Genomic DNA, 6786 nt, shown 5'->3' with positions numbered 1-6786 from the left:
CGCTTGCCATGGCCGCTGCTGGGCGGGGTGCTGGTGGCAGGGCCGGCGCCGGCGGGCTGGGGCTGGCTTGGGCAGCTCTTCGCAGGCTCTGGCACTGTGAGGGACGAAACGAAGAGACCCCACAACTTTAGTATCGCTCCTTGAAACCCAACCCGCACCAAGGAAAACAAAACAAAAACCGAGGAAGAAAGGACAACGCAGCGCTCTGGGAACAGGGCCGAGACCCAGCTCCCTCCTAAACTAACTGAAATCGGGCGCAGCTGCTTCGGGCCCCGGTTTCCTCATCTGTAACGTGGGTGGGTGACGCCATTAGGTGAGAGCAGCGTTCACACCGGCGTACATCGAACCCGGGGCCGATGAAAGCCCCATTCCCGCGCCCCCTGCCCCCTGCCAGGGAACTCAGCAGGGTGGAGAGAGGAGGGGAGACTCTGTATTTTTGCTAAGTTCGCAGGTGACCCTGATCCGATGCTGGTGGTCCCTGGAACCCTCTCTGACAACCACTGGTCTTGGTCGGTGGTTTTTTTTTTTTTCAAAATTAAGGGATCTTCAGACACCCATGACTTTATATATTTTTTGTTTTAATTCTGATGACCCCCCCCCCCGCCACAGGCACACATTCTGCGTTATTCAAATAACTAAAGCACGTGTGGTGATGCTATCAAAGATTCACTTGACAAGAACGCAAGTGGCCTAACTTTGCAAATGACGTGTTTGAATCAAGTGACAGCCAAGGTGCTGTCTGAGTGTCGCACAGACAAAAGTTTCAGAGTAATTTCGCCAGAAACAAGGGGAAGAGAGCGGAGTGGTGGCCCCGACAGGGCTGGGCTTCTAGTACGAAGCAGGCCCCACGCAAAGGTGATCTGCGGGGTCGCCCTGCATCCAGGCGGCAGCACACACACATCGGATGCAAAGACTCAGAAGTCATTCCCAGCTTGAACTTGAGACACTAATATCCAGGACATTATATTTACCTTGTTATTTGAAAGACAAATTCTTTTTCTACTTAATTTGTAAATGTCTTTGTGCAAAATGAGTTTATACCTAGTTTGGTGTAATCTTAAAAGTGTAAGGGACGTTATGAAAATACTTCCAGTCCACACTGGGGGAAACAGGAGACGTTACTGCTGGCCTTTCCGTCACCCGTACCGGGTGGCTTCCCGGCAGGAGCTCTGCCGTGTGCCCAAGGCCCTGCGCCGTCTACACAGTCTGAGTCCACAGGGCCTCTGCCCACGGCCTCTGTGTCACGCTGCCCCACAAGCCCGTAATCCGAGGTGAGGCCACGGTCCACTCCTGACTCAGATCACGGCCGTGGGGTCTGGTGTCATTGTGAGTTTACGCCCCTCACCGAGGGCACCCTCAGTGCTCCCCGCCACCCTACAGTTTCCTGGGTCGGCCTGGTTCCACTGCTGTCAACGACTCACTCAGAGACCTTTCACTCGGGAGCAGCTCATGCCTCTATCTCCTTCTCCCCAGATAATGAACTATGACTGTACTTTCCAGAAGAAGTAAAAGCCATTACGCAAAACCTTCGCGTTTCTGACACTACGAATACATGAGCATCACACTCTTCTCTGTCCCATGCTTCTGTCACTCCTACCTGAGGCAAATACTGCATTTCACCAATTCAAAGACTTAAATCTCTTCATATGTTAATAGCATTTACATTGCAACGTGCCAGTCAATTGGCAGTGGTTTTTTCCTGCTTGGTACGTGAACACTGGCGCATTCCACAGTAAATGGTTTTGGAGAGGCACAGCGACACGGCGCCCTCCAGGGGATCCTGTCTCGGGGATTTCATGTGCTCTGGGTCTTAAACCTGGACACTCTCCAGAGCAAACAGAAAGGCCCAAAGCTTAAGGGGGAGCCTCCGATTAAGTCTCTGTTTTATAAACGCAAGTACACAAGAGAAGCGATCCGGCCCGGTGGCTCTGCGCGGAGAGCGGAGGACAGCACATCCGCGCACATCTGCGCCACCTAACTCGCCCGGGGGTCGTGTGGCACTCTCAGCGACTAGCTCCTTCTCATCACCAACCTCCACTGCCTCCAAGGACGGCAACACCACTGCCCTCCTTGACCCCAGATTCCTCTCCAGCCGCCTCCCAGTTGGTTGCCTCCCCTCCCTTCAAACTTGAGGGCCCGGGAGCTGCCCCTCGCGGCTCCCTCCCCCCGCTGGCCCTTCCCCAGCCCGGCTTGCCCTCTCCTCTGCGGAAACGACCATCATTCGGCTCCCCCTCGACGCTAACCTCCAATGCCGTATTCTGGGCTATCGTCTTGACTTCTCCATCTCCTTAAGCAGCCATGGTCACTTTGGCCATCCCAAGACACCCTCCACCTTGGCCTCCGTGACCCCGAAAGTCCTTACCTGGACTCCCGCTGGCCTCTCCGCGACTCCTTCCCACGTCCCTCTGAGGGCTCTGCTGCGGACGCTCTCTGCTCAGACACCCACCCTGGGTCATCCCATCTCCGCCCAGAGCTTTACCCATCAACCCTGTGGTCACGATCCGAGCCCCCGATGACTGAGAGAGCCGCGTCTGGATATCTCACAGGCGCTTCCAAATCCGCGTGCTCCGGTCCTCATCAGCTTCCTCGCTCACTCTTCGTCTGCATTTTGCTACCACGCTCCTGGCATGTGGCTCTGTGCTGGAAACCTGGGCTCTGAGTCTCTCCTTAATCCACCCCAATCTCCCATTAACCAATCACCAAACCTTGACATTTGTAGCTCATCTTAAATGTCCCTTCTAAGGACCCATCAAGCTCATCCGCCTGTTTCCATTCCCATTGCCCCCACCAGAGCCGAGGACCAGTGCCCCTCGGCCGGACACCACAAGAGCGTGTCGGTTTCTTTTTCTTGTATGTGAGTACGTGAGAATGGATGTGAGTAAGTAAGTATGGATGTATCTATGTATTTAGAGAGGGGAAGCGCAGAGGGGGAGAGAGACAGTCCCAAACAGGCCCCACACTGTCAGCATGGAGCCTGACGTGGGGCCCGCTCCCATGAACTGTGAGATCATGACTTGAGTCAAAATCAAAAGTCAGGTGCAGAGGCGCCTGGGCCACCCAGGCCCCCTAGACTGCTCACTAGCAGGCTTGTGCCCCCGCACGTGCTGTCAGCATGGTGCCCGACGCTCAGGAGGCACCTAACAAACACTAAAGGACTTGACGTTGTAAACACACATCTGAAGCGAGAAAGAAATGCAGAAGTAGCAGAATATAAAGAAAGCAATTGGCAGAACGGAAAAAATACCAGACTGGCAAAGGGAAGCCCTGGTGTCAGGCCGGTCACCGCTGACGGCGGGTCTGGGGCTGGGGAAGCAGTCTGCCATCCCCGGAGCTGTTTCCTCGCCTGGACGTGAAAGGTTGAGACCGGCGGCCTCTCTCGGGCTCCGTCCAACCCTGTGGAAGGGAAGGCAGGACGCGGCACGCTTTTCCTTCTGTGACGGCTACCGCCGCAGGCGTCCGCTGAATTTCTCTACTGATGCCCGGTCCCCTTCGCTCCCAGTTCCCTGGCCGTGGCGCGGACATGCGAAGCGTTTTATAATCTTTTAGATTTAAAGATTATACACAAAGGCGCAGGAGATGAATATCCATTCTGTCTTTCCTTTTTAAAAAAGAAAGCTATAAGACCTATGATAGGCTGATTTTGAAACATAGGGGCCTTCACATGTATTTTTTTCTGACACTGACCTTTAGCCCATTAAAAGGGCAGAAGTTCCTAAGTATTTACCCCAGGGAGTTGAAGACTCCTATCCACACAAACATTCACAGGAGCGTTCACGGCGGGACACACCCCAGGAGTCCTGCAGGTGAAGGACTGACGAGCCCAAACAAGCACACACGGGAAAATCGGCCCCGAAAAGCGTGAGCTACGGGGGCCTGGTGGCCTCAGTCAGCTAAGAGTCCGCCTCTTGACCTCCGCTTGGGTCGTGGACCCCTGGTTCTTGGGAAGAGCCTTAGGGCTCTGCGCAGACGCCGTGGGAGCCCGCCTGGGAGTCTCTCTCGCCCCCCCCCCACGCCCCCTCTGTCAAAAGAAATAAACTTAAAAAAAAAAAAAAAAGAAATGAGCTATCAAACCATGAAGAGTGACGAAGGAGTGTCACGCGCGTACTGCTAAGGACAGGAAGCCAGTGTGAAGAGGCTTCACACTATATGATTCCCGTTATACGACGTTCTGGAAAAGGCGGGACTACGGACACAGTAAAGTATCAGTGTCGACAAGGGCTTGAGGAGGGCGGGAGGGACGGAGAGGCGGGGCACAGGGGACTTGCCAGGGCAGGGGAGCGGTCGTGGACATTCGACCCGACTTGAAGCAAAGCACCCAACACTCACATGTAAACTGCACCCTTGATGACAGCGCATGGCTAGCGGGTCAGTGCTGCTCGGGGACCGCAGCAGACACACAGGGGGCGGAGGGGATGGCAGAAACCGGGGCTGTGCTGGGGGTGGGCAGAGCAAGGACTGAGGGGACCCTGTACTTTCTGCTCAGTCTTTCCCTAAACCAAGACCTGCTCTAAGGAGCAAAGTCTAGCGGGCACCCTCGGGCACGGGTGGCATCTCCACTGTGGAGGACGGGCTTCCTCAGAAAATGAAAAACGGAGCCACCCGCCACTCGGGACCTGCCCGGAGGAAAGAAAACATTTGCCTGAAAAGGTACAGGAGCCCTCCGTTGACTGCGGCACCATTCACAACGGCTGAGACGCGGAAGCGCCCGAGTGTGCACTGGGAGCCGAGTGGGTAAAGAAGATGCGCACACACACACACACACACACACACACACAGGAACATCGCTCGGCCACAGACAAGAATGAGACCTCACCGCCTGTGACAACACAGATGGAGGGGGCAACGCCACAGGAAAGAAGTCCGTCAGAGAAAGACAAACACAGCAATGACTTGACTCATATGTGGAATTTAAGAAAGAGAACAAACTGGCGGTTCCCAGAGGGGACGAGGGTGGGGGTCGGGGGAGAGGTGTGAAGGGGATCAAGAGCACACTTAGGGTGAGCACGGGGTCATGCACAGACCTGCTGAACCGTGCTGGTACTTCTGTCCGTGACCCAGCTTTTCAAAGAACGGAAATGGAGAAAAGGTACCTGAACTCAGAACCTGACTGAGGGGCGCCTGGGGGGCTCGGTCAGGTAAACATCTGACTCCTGATTTGGGCTCAGGTCATGATCTCGTGGCTTGTGAGTTCAAACCCCATGTCGGGCTCTGTGCTGACAGTGCAGAGCCTGCTTGGGAGTCTCTCTCTCCTCTCTCTCTGCCCCTCCCCCGCTCATGAAAAACAAAAGAAACCTAGGGACCTGACAGAAACAACTGGCAAGGGCTCAGAAGCAAAGAGCCCAAACTGACGGGACCCTGAGAAGTCAGCCTGTTCCCCCCGCACCTGCCCAGACCCCCAGGGCCCAAGTGAGCTAATGACCCAGACGACGCCGTGCCCCCGCCAGAGCGCTCACAGCTGACAAGCAGCCACAGCTGTGCCACTGCACTGCCACTATCTTCTCAAAAAGATCGAAGAACAAAGTCACGGCTATTTTCCTTCACACTATGTATAGGAAAAGAAATGCATGCCACAGAAATCAAGAAGTGTGATGCACTGATGGCTGTCAGTCGCTGGCTTTGAAGAAGTACAATAAATGAATGTTACCAATTGGTAACTATTTTTGAATATAAAACAGCAATTCTAAGGTACCTGAATATGGACGATTCTTTTTCCCTGGAGTTAGATGCAGTCCGTTCTGTGAGCCCACTTGTACAACCTCAGTTTAAAGTCAAAGTGTTCCAGGCCAGTCTGGTCTCTCCCCTCCTCTCCCCTGCATAGGGCAGGAGGCTGCATTTAGGAAAAGTCTGAAGCGAAGGGAAGAAGCCGCAGTGAGCAGAGCGGCGGGCAGGAGGAACCGAGAGCCCAGGCCCCGAGCCGAGCCTCTGGCCCGCGGACGGGAGACGGGGACAGGGCTGCCCTGGTGCGGACCGGGCTGTCTCAGACCCCTGAAAACTAGCAGCCAGCTGAGACCACCTCCGCTGCCCAGAGGAGGGTCTCGAAGCTTGCTGTTCTTATAATACAGATAAATCAAACGGGCATCTGCTGACCAGCCGTCCGCCCTCTTCAGATGCGGATTTCTCCATCTCTCACCACCCAGAGCGTGGGGAGGGCATCAAGTCATCACGACACTGCTCTTCTAAAATCACCTGCATCTGAGGCTGCCCCTCAACGACAGAGGCTCACGGACGTGTCTGTCCCACAGGTCCCTGTTCTAACACAGCGGCAGAACCCCGTCAGGCGGCGGGGATTCTGGCCTGATTAGGGATCGTCCACAAGTCACTGTTGAGAGCACGAAGACGGCAGCCGGGCGTCTGGCTGCCCAAACTCTCTCCCTGCACTTCCCTCGCCCTGATACGCTCTCCCCTCTTCTTTTACATGGCGACACCTGCTGGGGAAAAGGCAGACAGGACGCCATCCTCTAAGAAAGCATGGCTTCTTTAGAAAAAGAAACAATTACCGCTTCTCGGCCTTTTGGCTAAGATCAAGTGTAGAGCAAGAAGCAATTTTCTGCCTTCGGTGGAAATTTTCAGAGGGCACGGTCCCAACAGGGTCCCACAGTCCCGCCGCTGCTCTCCCAAGGCAGCAAGCTGCAGTGCGGGCAGGGAGCTCAGGCCACCGCTTCGAAACCTCTGCTACACCCTTCAGACCCTGCAACACCCAGGCCCCTCTCAGGGGGTGCTGCGGGCTCGCGGGCTACTGAGACAGAGGACGTCCTTCTGCCCACACCTGCTGACTCTTCAGACACC

General features: G+C 55.2%; 1 protein-coding gene across 7 annotated transcripts in view; it reads right to left on the bottom strand.

The window, feature by feature from the left end:
* TNRC6C (trinucleotide repeat containing adaptor 6C) overlaps positions 1-6786 on the bottom strand; it is an 80256-nt gene that overhangs the window by 68368 nt on the left and 5102 nt on the right. For 6 of the 7 annotated variants that reach the window (XR_003904526.1, XM_029927993.1, XM_029927995.1 and 3 more), the window contains exon 3: positions 40-94. The exons of the other annotated variant lie outside the window; for it this stretch is intronic. The gene's annotated coding sequence lies outside the window, so the exon portion shown is untranslated. The remainder of the gene's footprint in view (positions 1-39; positions 95-6786) is intronic. 7 annotated transcript variants of the gene reach the window in all.

The sequence above is a fragment of the Suricata suricatta genome, chromosome 17 (assembly GCF_006229205.1).
Source record: "Suricata suricatta isolate VVHF042 chromosome 17, meerkat_22Aug2017_6uvM2_HiC, whole genome shotgun sequence".
Classification (NCBI taxonomy): Eukaryota; Metazoa; Chordata; class Mammalia; order Carnivora; family Herpestidae; genus Suricata; species Suricata suricatta.
This window is presented reverse-complemented; position numbering and strand designations above follow the sequence as displayed.